The following is a 14,906-nucleotide window of genomic DNA, read 5'->3' on the forward strand; positions in this document are numbered from 1 at the left end:
GATCTTGAAGGATTTTAAGGTGTTTTATGATAGACATGTGGAAGGCCTAGAGATTGATGGATTTGTCCATTATAGTGATGTAATGGAAGCTTCTAATATTGCTATAACAACTTTGCAAACAAGGTTTAGTCTTAATGATGAATAATTCAAGAAGTGGAAAGCGGATTGCCCTTTTCATTAGAATCAGCAACAATGTCTTCTTGTACAAAAGGATGTTGGATTTCTTGTATATCTTCAATATATGGATAGTTGCTCTTCAGATACAATACAAGAGAAGAAGATGGAGGATATTGCATGCAAAGACAAAGAAGTTGAAGAGAAGGGTGAAATGTTTCAGGAGGATATTGAGAACCGGTTAGTACAGGGATTTGATGTTGCTTTGTTTAAAAGTGAGAACATTACAAAAGTGGAAGAAAAGGAGATAGAGTTGAGTGCAGAGATTGAAACATGTCCTCTTGAATGTGTACCAATATTTCCCAGTTATCTCATCAACAAAAAGAGATATGTATTGCTAAATGATATTCAACACCTTTTTGATCTTAGAGAATATTACTGCTTGGCAATCCTTGCTGCATGGGATCAAATGATAAGAATTTTATAGGTTATGAAGAGGAATTGCTAGCAACTCTTGATGTTGAGGGAGTGAATTTTCAAGACAGTTCTGTAGCCTTACATTCTTGTATTAATCAAATCGTGGAATATGAAAAGGGGGGATACCTTCAGAGAAAGAGTACTTACAAATTCAACAGAGACCTGGTATTGATAACATGGGGTATGAAGAGAAACTGAAGTCTCCATTAGAGGAGAAACCAAAAAGTTCAATAAATCTATATGATGATAGTCTTCTTGGAGAAGATGAAAACCCTAAGGTATGAAAGATAATTCTAAGATATCCATTGTGATTTATATTAGAGTATGTTATGCATTATACATAAATATTTTTGGATATTTATCTACTGACATCTTATACTATTGTGGTTTATTCTGCATATAAAAATTGAAGATGCAGACAACTTTCATAGAAGAGCGAAGGGCTCAAGGCCATTGAAGCTTGGCAAAAGTCAAGGCCTTGGTCATTATATTGGAATCTTAAGTAATCAAACAGATGCAATTTATCATAGCAGGTTGTCAAGCTCTCCAAGCTTACCAATAATGGATTTGAAAGCTATCTCCAAGGTGATTGGATCCCAAAATTTTAATAGAGGTTCAGACAAGATAATTTTGGTGGAGAAGGAAGAAGCTGTAAGAGTTTTTGGCTTCATGCCTAGACACAGTGGATCTAGGGCAGGATACTTTGGAGTTCTTGCCTCTTATTTGCTCTCCCATGTAGGAGATGCCAAGAATTTGAAGCTCCTTCGAAGCTATAGGAAACAAGAGTTCCTAAAATGTAGAGGTATCATCGAGTGGGATGAAACAAAAGATTCCCTTAGAGGACCCAGTGAATTCCCTGAAACTAAAGACTCTTCTACAACAGAGTCAAACTAAAATATGTTAAGGGTTTCTTGTAACCCATCTTTTTCCATCTCTTTGTCTAGTTTGTAACTGTTCGGAATATCTTTGCTTTTCACAAGAGTTTAAATATCCCTCTTTTCTTCTTTGGGTAATAGTGGATATATTCCTTGCCAAAGATGATGTATTACGTGATGTGATTGTGTCTTTGAGCTTGAATTTGTGCTAAATTTGTTTGTAGAACCATTGAAAGACCTCTAATAAATTGTTTGCTTTGTATCTTCCACCTCCATGTTTTGTGTATCTAAAGTATTTTGTTCTTTCATGATAATGTGATTTTTCCATACATTGGGTTGACCAAATAGATAGAGATCCATATTTCTTGATAAAATATGGAGCATGGCTGTATAAAATATGCTGCATAGTTAACAAATAAAGAAATTCGATTTAAAAACCCTATATGAGTTAGACAATAAAGAGACATACATATGTAAACTTCTTATCATTTAGTGAGTGGTGTTGATTGCCCCAAGCTTCTGTCATTGCCTTTTTCAAAAGGTTCAATTGGTTTTTGAAGTCTTTGAGATAATCATCACTCCACTTTGTTTTATCGCAATAAAATAATACTTTGTCTAGTGTTTCCAAACTATTGACTTTTCTATTCCAAGCTTGTCCATTATCAACATGATCCTTAACTGCATTATGTAAGCACTTTCATTGATTGTATCTAATAGTTGAGCTACCATTCCTAGAGTTTATCTTACCAAGTCTCCCATGAAAGTCTAGGAACCTTCTAGCCTTCACTCCACCGATAGATAGATTTTTGGAGACACAATTGCCATCCTTAGACTTTTGAAGATTTGGTTCAATAACAACATTACCACCCTACAAACCAATTGCAAATAAGACTTTTTCAATCTTTGTTATAACATCTGTTCTAGCTGATAATGGCTTCAACTTCCATGTATGCATGAAGTGTACATATATGGGCATTCACTAAAGGAATATCTAGGACTAGCTTAAACTATGGATCCTTATTGTGCCTAGAGGGAGCTCTATTCAGATATCTTGAGTTCAACTCTCTGGTTGGGGACATGCAATATAGGCAAGGAGATCTAGAGTTGGCTCCCTTTGATACATTGTACATACATTTAAGTGTCTTTAAGTCACCAACTATGTGCCACTCAATCTTATAGTTCCCAAATCCTTCAACAAATATCTCTTCTCCTACTTGTTGTTTCTTAATAACATTAGGTATTGGTGTTTGATGAAAAACCCAATACAATATATCAAAATCCTCTATATCTACTTCGAATGCTCCTAGCCACCAGATGTTATGTACCAATTAAACACTAAATGACATTGAGTGATTGTAATGATCTGATGAAAGTGCTCTATTCATCAAGATAATAGAGACCCTCTCTAGTTTTGTACATTTTAGAATCTCACTTTCATCAAGTTTAACCACAAATCTAGCCACTCTTTGTGCCTCTTCTAGTGACAAGTCATAGGATCTAATCATTAAGCATTGTAGGGTGGGAAAGTCACGAAAAATATTGTTAAATTCATTGAATGCAACTTTCTTTTTCTTGCCCTTGAAGTTAGCCTTGATATGGAAAGGCTCACCCAAAATCTCCATTACCTTGTTATTCACTCTCTATCTAATAGTTCTAATCACAGATGGCCTTGAAAGTATGCAATTATGTACTTGTCCTTGCTTCATATTTGACTGTAAAAGCTAGAAAAGTTGTATATAAGCATCTTGACTGATACCAATATTATCTAGTGTCTTTTGCACTAACTGAGTATCCAAAGAGAGATCCTTTATAAATGACTCCAAGTATTGTTTCTTTGCCTTTTTAAATTTCTTCTTCTCCAAATTATCTTTTGAAACTACTGAAGGAAGAAGATGATAATAAAATTGAGATGCTTTGAAAGAATCTCTTTCAATTGCATTCGGTTGAAGAAGAGACCTAAACAAAATCAACATCACAAATCAATACAATTAATTATAAACAAAGTCATATTTTATATTTTTAAAGTGGAACAAAAATGTACCTTACTGCTTGGATTCTTTTAGTACAACCACCTCCTCCTCATCTGAGTCTCTCAATATTTTTAAGAGCCTTTTGTCGATTTTGAAGTCCTAAAATAGTTTGCTTTCGTTGATAAGACTTGATGCGTTTCTCCAATAAATAAATCCTCTCTTGATACCCTTCTTTCTTTTGCAGTAACTTATTGTTATGTTTTGATAAAAGATGGTTCTCTTGAGGACATCCTTTTCTACAACCAAGTTAAGTGTCTAGCCTAGAAACCCATTATAACCATCACCAATGAACCTCAACAATGAAGAGCTATTAAAGAAAGGTGGAGTGCTATTTTTGCTAGGATCTTTGGGATATAGCTTGCCATCTAACCAAAGATCAAGATTCTTCTTTCCTTAAAACCTGAGTATATGTTTCGTAGACTTTGTAACGGTAATGGGTTTTGTTCTCTTCCTTATTGGTTCATACTCACTATCCAACTCAATATGAAGATGATAGAGAGGTCTTTTACTAGAGCTAAAGAGATCATTGGATGACTGATCCATAGCTAAGGATGTGATTAGAAGATTGGATTGAAAAAGTATGAGAATTAGAAACAAGAAGGAAAACGAAGAAGAAACTAGTAAGGATGGGAAAGAAAGAAGAGAGCGAGAATGGAGGGAAGTACTCAAACATCGAACAAAATTCAAATTGAATATTAGTTTTCACTTTAATGAGGATGATAAGATCTTGATTATGACAATATTTGTCACCTTTATGGCGGCCTAGATTTCTAGGTTTGATGTGACCACGAGAATATCGCGACAATGTATTATTAATAATTTTTTATATATTTACTTACCAAAATATAAAAGTTTTCAAAAATTAAAAAATGATTTTATTTCCTTAAATATTTTCTCTCTCTAGGATTGCTTACAAGGCATTTTGGAGACCTCAAAACTCTCCTAATGGTCCCATGAGGACACACCAGAAACAGAGAATGTTGAGGCCCAACCAAGCACATCAACAACTCACCTAGTTCAAGGTCCTGAGTATTCAAGGGGTACACCTCAATTTCCCAAGAAAAAGAGGAGGAAACAACAAAAACAATGGCAATTACAAGTGGTTGTAGACGCTAAGAAGATTGAGACCAAGAGCGCTGAAGAGTTGAGGAATAAAGCATCGAGTCCACCGACGAATGAACCCATTGCCATCTCTCCTAAAAGTGGTGAAACCTCAGACACATCCATGTGTTCCGATAAGTCAAAGCAATCATTACTATCAACGGTTGCTTGCAACACTCAATCCACCAACAACAGGACTTGCATTGACCAATCAAGAGTGGAAAAAAAACTGTCACAACAGGTTGACAGAACTATACCCGTCACATCCAAGGAGAACCATGACGCAATAGCAACAAAGCCTCATGAGAAACATGAAAACCTTGAGGACATAAGCAATCCTAGCATTGACCAATCTTGCTCATCTAGGCCTGAACCTATGATAAAGCCTAGGGAAACTCCCATAACCTTGCATGAGATAGCAACCAAGCAAGCCTTCATAGAACATAGAAGTGTCACAGAGTGCTTGACTGAGTTGGATGCTAAACTCAAATTATTCACACGTGTCTATGTCCTTGCAAACATGGGCGCATTCCTTAGGGAGCAACTTGAGGAATACTTACCATATCCTCTATCCTGGGAAGAGTAAGAATATCTTAACGAGCATTATGACAAGTTCTTTAATAAAGCATAAATGCCTTAGTCTAGGGTAGCGTAGGGTTAAGTATAAAAGGTGGAGATGTAACATATGAAGGATCTTTTTTTCCATTTTACAAAAATTACATGTTTGAGGTCTCAACCTCCCACCATCTAAGAGGGTGAATACTCTTGGCTACCATAGCCTGGGGTGCATACCTTGCTGCAGCCACTCATCATTTGATTCTCAACCAACATTGGTAATATCATTTCATGCCTAGCCACCTTGGCTATGGTTTCTTGGCATATTATGTCTATGTCTTGTATTTTTCAGTTAATGGCATGTTGTGGAAATTAGCTTCTTTACATTGGTATCAGAGCATGGACTTTATCCATGGGAAGATTCATGGTGAATCTAGTTATAGTTTAGGCATAGTGTAACTGGAGGACAAGAATTAGTCACAGGATTTGATTCAGTTAAGGTCTCTGTAGTAAACTATGACTAAATTTGATGGTCTTGAAGAATGTCTGAAGAAACAATGGTGGTTTTATGGTCATTTTGGTGGTACCTGGTCAATTTTGGGCCAATTTTGAAGGATCATGGACTTACCTGAAGCCTAAACAGGGTTTGGTGAGGTTAAACTGTGATTACTTTTTGGAACAAGCTTCTCTTTCCTCTTTCCAATCTTCTTGCTGAAAATTGCCATGAAATCTCTGCTCATTTCTCTTTACATGGCCATATCTCTTCGTGAGACCTTCAAAGAATGATTCTTGAGGTCTTAAGCAACGTGTGGACTACCTATTTGGCCAAGCACCATCAAGTTTATGATCACATGGAGAAGAAGAAGCTCTTGGACAGTTTGCACCATTTTTTGGTGCTCCTTACTGCCTGGTTATTTAGCAAACTCCTTCATCACTAAGCTTCTCCTTCATTTTTTGGATCATTAGCATCCCTGACATGAAGTACCTACACTCTATTGCTCGATCTTCCACACTCCTTCAGCCCTGAAGCTTTTTTCACAACCCTAGCCATGGCTGAAAATGTACAGCATGAAAAATCCTCCAATTTCCTGAATATTTGGACTCTTCTTGGTTTCTTCTAGCTTCCTAATAGCAAAAGCAAGCATCTACATCAAGCATTGGACCGACATTGGGCAAACATTGGAGCTTCCAAGCAAGATTGAAACATTTTATTCATCTTAGTTTGGGGAAAACAAGGCAGCCATCAATCTTCATCAAATCTTACTTCATTGAGGCTTCAATTCATGGGGCTTTTGTTGTCTACAACCCCAAGAAGGTTCAATTAAAGGTATTCCTCAAAGATTGGGCTTACATTGAAGAATTTCTTCAAGTTTGAAAGCATTTTCAGCCTCTTGAACATGGCAATATCTCAAAATTCATGGAATCCATGATTCTAATGAGAATTTACACTCATCAAAGCTAAAAGGATCTTCTCCAACAAGCTATTGTAGACTTCTATCAAATCATTAGATTCTTTTGATTGCATTGGAGCAATCTTATTGATCTGGAGCTGAAGATTACATGGGAGCAATCATATTGAATAAAGCTTTCTTGAAGTTGGTCTTATGATCTGAAATCTTAGTCTATTGATGGTGGTTTATGCTAAATGTTGATTGGTTGGATTCATCTACTACTTTCCATCAGCATTAAAGAGGTAATTCTATTGCTTTCAGCTTAATCTCTCTTTTCATCCAATTGTTGAACCAATCCCATTGTTCATAAGAGACATTGAGTGTAATAGAACCTCTTAATTCCCATTGAAGGGCATGTAGACTTCAGCCCAAGACCGATTATGATTTCTTGATGAGTTTATTTCTTGCCCATTCAAATGTTGAAGCTCAATTGATTGCATAAATGCTACTCGCTACCTACTTGACTTCGATTTTTGTTGGATGATTGAACATTGATGCTATAGGACTGAAATAATGATGAAAATGGTAAGTGGGAATATTGTAAATGCAGTGAGTCACTGCAAAAGGGTAATGCCCTATCCATATCCCTTTCAATTTAGTAATTTCCCAATACCCACTTGCATTTCATTAAAGAAGTTAAAGACTTTTCCAATCAATGCACAACACCCTTGTTTGATCAACCATTAGAATGTACTTGCCATGTTGGTTCCCGCAAGGAAAAGTGGATGGCAGGTGAGTCGGAAAGATAAAAGAGAGGTGACCCTCCCTTCCTGATTAAGACCCTGAAGGGGCGCACAACCCGAATTGAGGTGGAACTTCACACCCCTCTTGTCTCGGAGCCCATGCAATTTTCAAATTTAGGTGCAAGTCCATTTTTCATTATCAGAGTTTGGCACTAGTACAACATTGATCAGTCATATTCAGGGTTTCATAAGTGGTTGAAGGACCATTGGAAGAGGTGCAGGGCATCTCCTATTTTCAAGGTACCTACAAGTGTTGGGGACAGAGTTTTATAGATAAAACAACATGTATATACCAATCTACAGGTTATTCTTGAGCCCTAAAAGTGCCCCATAATCTTCTTATAATTTCTATAATGGTTTACAAGGGTTTCTTCCACTCAAGGTATTCCTACAAGGTCAAACATGGTACTTACAGGTGGTGGACAGGGTGCAAGAAACTCCTGTTCAGACTTGAAGATTCAATCACAAAAAATTCTGTCGTGATCCAAATTGAGAACTTTATAGCTCCATTTGAAAAGGAGATCCTAAGAATTTATTTCAATTAAAAAAATTGGCGATACGATATTGGGATCTCAAGTTATTACTGATTTTCTGACACTAGGTATGCTGAGACAGCACCTAGATAGCATACAGGGAGACACTGTTTGACGTTGTTCCACTCAAAATATCCAATCCAAGTCCATATCTCTTGAAATCTGATATATCCCCATATAATAAGCTTCCCATAGAGCTATTAAGCATTGAGATTGGTGCCATATTTTGAGAAAATCAAGGGATTAAGTGGCAAACTGTCTACTATTACATCACTATCTCCTAATGGCCAGGAATAAGAAGAAAGATCCCATTACTGAGGCATTGAATGATGGTGTCAGATACTTTCAAGAGGATAAAAATTACAAAAATTAAGCCCATAATGTTGAATAAATAAATGAATAATTAAGCATTGGGATTGCTTACAACACACATCAAGGAGACAGCATGACATACATAAAGAGCATGTAGGGAATGATTATCTCTTACTATCAAAAGAGTTGGGATATGTCAATGAAGGCCTTTCTAAGGATTTGAAGGCTTTGATTGTAGGCTTAACACATATGAATCAAGGTGTTTTGCAAGTGATGGCACGAGTAAACCAAGGAATCTTTGATTTGCAGCAAATCAACAAATCTTTATTCCAAGAACTCATCTTAGCCATAAAGGAAATTGGAAGCAAGCCACAAAGAGAACCTCAAACTATTGAAGACTCCCATGCAATTCCCTTTGTTGGTAATCCTTCCCATCCAAGAAAAGAGAAGTCTCAGCCAATTATGCATACTTTTGAAAGGGGAGTGATGGGACCTAAAATGGGCCGGCACTGGCTATGGCACTAAGCGGACCTCATGCACACAACAGGCAACCCCACCACATGGCCTCACAGTCAAGAGCGTCTAAGACTCACTCTACACTAAATGCTAATGTCGATTCTGTGTTTGTATTAGATCTTACTCCAATGTTTACCATCCCTTCTCCTCAGAGGGAGATCCCATAACACATAGGTATAATACCTCGTAGCACAAACATAGGGAAGCACCTCTCGGTTGATTGCCACGACTCCACTGCGACTCTCCTACACCTCGGGGATTGGCTCCAAGATGCGTCACTCCAACATAAAATAAACACCATACAAGCTCCACTCTTTCATTTTGAACGTATTCCAAGAAGATACCATGTGTCCTTACTAAACAATTCCCAAAAAACAATCGACTAACCTACAAATTAGGTTGTCTCACACACTTAAGCGTAGGTCACCATAACGAAAAACATGTACTATGCATCTAGTTCTTCATATTCCGATACCATGGTTGATATGCACATGAAAAAGTGGATGATCCTAATGTGCTCAAACATAATTTTCAATCAGAAACATGTCGTGCACAACCAGGTTTTCCAATGCTCCTTTACTAACTCATTGTGGCGATGTAAGGATAGCAACGAGACAATGCTCATACTACTATCCTCTTAATTAAAATACTATGAACCCTATATCATGATATGCGTCAACAAAATCAGCTATAAACAGCACCCAAATTGCATCATTCAAACATCCCACCCCCACTTTTAGGTAGTGCTTCCGTTGCATCGATGTAGGGGTTCATTTTGTCATGTTTTAATGCATGAAAAGTAATAAATCGCGAACTTTGACAAAGAGACAGAGCAAACCGAGGCTAAATATCATTCTCCGCCACTACCATACATTCACAAACACTCATTGTATTATTTCTTATTTTTATGAAGTGTATTCTTATTTTTTTTCTTTTTATTTATTTTTAAGCATTTATTTGATAATAATCACTAATTTTTTTATTTTTTCATGCCAACCATTCCAACATACTAAAATTTAATTTTATTTTCCATTTTTTTTCATATAAATGTATTTCACCTACTCGAAATGACAAAACCATCATTTTACCCTTAAAATCGCATTTCGGGTTTTACGAAATTAAAGCAACTCATGTAAATCATTATGAAATCAGAATTTTTTTGATAGACAGCAATTAAACATGATGCAACTAGCACTCAAACAAATTTTCATCAAATCAAAACATCATAAAATGTAAAAAAAGCTTCATTTCCTTCATAAAAATTAGTCATACCGTGTTTCTACGAAACCCAAGACGTATTAAGTGACTCTGTGACCAATGGATGGAGCCTCCATTGCTCTCAATTCCATCTTGCACATCAAGCTTCAACATCTCCATTAATCTCCATCATCATTTTCTTCAATCTCCTTATTGATTCCTCCTTCAAGATAATGCGCATGAACAACCCATAGAGGGGAGAGAGAGGGAGGAGAGAGAAGGACTAAAAAATGAGATTTTTAAATCCTCCATTAAAACGGGCAAGCTTACAGCTATCTTGTTCCTCTCTCTACCTTGATCAAGAATCTCTCTCTCTCTCCAAACGGGTTTGAATTGGAGAGGCATCGAGTAAAAATGAGGAGGTGCATTGACGCTCCCCTCTGTTCGATAGTTTTTACATTAGTTTCAATGCTTTTATTAAGCCTAAGGTTTAAAACATTAAAATAACCGGTTTATCTTTTTGTATTCACACTGTCCCGCAAGTGGATATTTTAATTTTGAGGGGGCAAACAAACTCCGATTTGCAATTCAACTAGACACGTGGCTTCGTGGTGTCGAACTCCATCAATGTGGCCTCTCCCATGCACTTTACAGCTTCCCGATCTGGTAGCTGCTTTATAATGCTGAACATTGCAGGGATTAAATGGGGGGTCAAACGACCTCCGATTGACAAATCGAGACTTGTGTTGCATTCCTGATGTTGAAACGCATCTAGAAAAACTCTAGCTCAGCCATCCGCCATCGTTTGATTTTTCATGAACATTGGCTCTTTAATGCCTCTCTAGCACTTTCCGGCTCCAAAATGAGCTTCAACACTTTAAGAACGGGTCCAAATCGGGTCCTAAAATCTAGCACTCATTGGCGACCACGGATTAGGGAGACTCAACCCAGTGAAATCCCGCGAACAAATTTGCACATGCATAATCATAAAGAGTATCAAGCTAATACAAAATAGATACACAACAAAAGACATCATAGCACCCCCTGCCAAAACTAAGGCATGAAATCCATGAGGAGTAGGCCTAGCATAATCTGACAAAGAGCCCAAAGCTAGTCACTAACTGACTATTCCAACACGGCCAAGCTAAAAAGAACTATCAGAGAGCTCATCCTAAGTGGTGGTCTGAACAACCTACCAAACTCAGGACAACTCAACCAGGAGCTCCTCCTAGGCGACGACTCTTATAGTCTAATCAAGAAATATTGTCTTTTAGCACATTGTCCATTTAGCCTTTTATTTTCCATACTCAGGCATGTAAAAAGGAGGGAGCTGAGCGTAGTGACCCAAGAGAACATGGCATCGGCCTCAGCACCTGTCGATATACCCTAGAGCCTACCAAGCCCTCACAAGGCAACACTTAATCCTTTCCTAATGCTCACTTTTCTTTTCACTCCAACCGTCTCATATTCTTATTCTTATTCTTATTTTTATAGCTAGCTACTACCCCCAGGAAGACAAGGCATCAGCCATGTGTCTGACTTGTCCCCAGAAACGTACCAGGCCTTCACAAGGCAATGAACAACTACTCAAGGATTTTTCTTTCTTTCCTTTTCTATTTTTATAGGGGTTAGAACCCCTTTTTATACACCTCTGTATATTCATATTTTTTAGCTATTCAGGATTTTACTTCTTTGCATGGTCATTTTGTCTGGCAGGCTTTTCTAACTACCTCACAACTAACAAAAACTCCTAGAACATCCGCCTAGCAGGTCAACAAAACAAGGTCACTAGGATTGTCTTCTAAAACATGTCTTTTAATGCCTGAGAATGTGTTTACAAGAGGCAACACCTACTTAGACCTCCCACAAACATACTTAACCTAAACCTGGGACTTCATGCCTTGATTACCAGCCCCCAACAAGAAAAGAAATCCCTCACAAGTAACCAAACATATATAGTATAAAAACAAGGTACTCATAAAGGAAAGATATCACCTGGATTGGGCCACAAGAAGCACCATTGCAGCAAAAGCTCCCCCCCAGGTTCCATGTAATCTATCTAGCACAACACTAAAACAAAAAACGTTAACCACACCCCCACTAAACAAATAAATGGCCCTCTTGGCCTAAAATGGATAGGTCATTCTAATCCATGCAATACATGGTCTTCTTGGCATATACACCACATCCTATCAAACTAACCAGAATACCAAGGATAGCATACAATAGGACGGCTAGCCCCATGCTACTCATGCCACGCAGCTCAAGGTTTGATTTTGGGCTCTTGTAAATCCAATGGCCCAAGCCTTTCTACTAATATAACCTCCATATGGCCTATCCTTCCTTGGGTACCATTGGCTAGGTGAATGACATCATTGGACTCACATGTCCCACATTTATTGTCATCCAAATGAACTGGTCATTGAAGCGGCTTAGAGGCTCCTTCAGTAGAAAGAATCATAGCTTGGTGCTCATTCGAACCTTCCCTATTTGAGTTTTGGCATAAGTCAGTGTTGCAACCCAAACTAGGTAGGGTTTCAATCTGAGACCCATCACATGACTCTATCCTAGAGCAGTGCATATTGTTAGATGTATCATCATGGCCTTTTATCACACCTACGTGGGAATTGACCACAATATATCGACATGGTGTTATTGACCTTGTATCTAACGCACGAGCCTTATTTTGAGAGATCTTAGGTTTCCAACCCCATCTCACATCCTTTCTTTCATTCTTAGGATGCCTCGACTGCCCATATTGGTCCAATGGACTCAATGTGGATTTATCACTATTACTAGATGGCCTCATAGCCTTATGGCTTCTATTTACTACAAGTGGCCCTTTGGCATGCCACATCTTCTCTACATGAGATGTATTTGCCTACCTTTGTTCAATTTGCAATTGTCTATTTAGAGGAACCATGCTCTTATTGATAGGAACAACATCTACTTCAAAGCATGACTCATTTAAAGATGGCAAAGGTCTCTTTAGAGTTTTTCCACTGGAAAAACTAGAACCTCCCATAGGATACTTATCCACACTCATAGGCCCAATGGTTTTATCAATGTTACTATCAGAACTATCTCTCATGGAAGCATTGCAAGCCTTGATGGGACTTACTAGGCTTGGAATCTTTTGATCCCTAGGGGGTATATTATCCCTACTATCGCCATTTTTTGCTTGGATATTTTGGCTACCAAGGTTCCCCTCATAGATTGCCTTGGTATCAACAAGTGAGTTGTGTCATTGTAGAAATGGTTGGAAGCTGGGATGCACTTGTACTAAGGGGGAAAATATTCGGGGAAAACTCCAAAAGTTTTCCCAACATCTCTAAATATGTCTCTCATAATCAATGGCATGTATATTTGCTTCTCGTAACTACTTAGGATTCTACATTCCCACTTGGATTTGCATTTTAATCTCTAAGCCACTCAAAAAGAGCTCACATAGCACATCACCTGGAAATGCAGTAGCTCTTCTTGGCCAAAGCCTCACAATATCATCAAAGGCTCTAGCGTATTCTTTAATAGAAGGATAGGACTCATGCCTAATCTGAATCAGCTGTCCTAAAACTTGGGTCATAGGCACCTTCTTCTCATATTCATCTAAAAATTGATCACTTAACTCCTCAAAGGATTTAATAGACCCCCTTGGGAGGCTCTAGTACCATCTTCTAGCTACTCCCTTCAGGGTGCTAGAAAATACAATCATTCGATGAATATCATTGAACCCACTTGCAAGGCAACTTAGGCCATATTCTTTTAAGTGCAACATTGGGTCCTCATTTAGCAACCCATGAAATACTAGGAGATCCCTATAAGGAGGAGGGCATTTAGTCCTCTCCTTTGGGATTAGCACTAGCTATTAAAATCTTCGTACTCATGACCTAACTCTAGTGTCTTAGGGTCTCCAACCTCTTCTATTTCCACCTTTGCTGGTGTAGGGAGTTTAATATTATCCTTGCCATCCTTTTCTACCAACTCATAGAGTGTTCTAGCGAGTCCTATATCTCTTAGCATGTCATTATGATCCTTTCTTAGAGGATCTTCCAAATCTTACCCCTTCGTAGGAAGTTTCATGATGCTTTTATCTAGGAGCTTCTACCCCTCATCAAAAGTAAACTTATCCTTAGCACTTAGGACGTGGGGACTGTGCCTTTTTAGCAATGGTTTTCCCTTTACAACTAGGGCTTCTAGCATCCTTGTGATACCTAAAATTTTGGCATGATGCCCCACCACATGGGATGTTTCAGTCATAACTGCACTCCATTGTATGCCGAGGTTTTCCCATGGCACTACGACTTTAGCATAATCACTTGTTGATGCCATGACCGCCATAGCTTCCAACATACTTGTTCCATGCCCTCTAGATTGATGGATGGTTATACATTATTTCTCTTGGGTTGAGACCAAGAACTCATCTTAGTCATAAAGTAAATTGGAAGCAACCACAAAGAGAACCTCAAACTATTGAAGATTCCCATGCAATTCCCTTTGTTGGTAATCCTTCCCATCCAAGCAAAGAGAAGTCTCAGCCAGTTATTCATACTTTTGAAAGGGGAGTGATGGGACCTAAAATGGGCCGGCACTAGCTATGGCACTAACCGGACCTCACGCACACAAGAGACAACCCCACCACACACACGGCCTCGTAGCCAAGAGCGTCTAAGAGTCACTCTACACTAAATGCTAATGTCGATTCTGCGTTTGTATTAGATCTTAGTCCAACATTTACCATCCCTTCTCTTCAGAGGGAGATCCCATAATACATAGGTATAATACCTTATAGCACAAACATAGGGAAGCACCTCTGAGCTGACTGCCACGGCTCCACTACGACTCTCCTATACCTCGGGGATTGGCCCCAAGATGCATCTCTCCAACATTAAATACACACGATACAAGCTCCACTCTTTCATTTTAAATGTATTCCAAGGAGATACCATGTGTCCTTACCAAACAATTCCCAAAAAAACGATCGACTAGCCTACAGATTACTTAA

Source organism: Lygodium microphyllum, chromosome 21 (assembly GCF_053477565.2).
Source record: "Lygodium microphyllum isolate KBCC chromosome 21, Lygodium_microphyllum_v1.1.10, whole genome shotgun sequence".
NCBI lineage: Eukaryota > Viridiplantae > Streptophyta > Polypodiopsida > Schizaeales > Lygodiaceae > Lygodium > Lygodium microphyllum.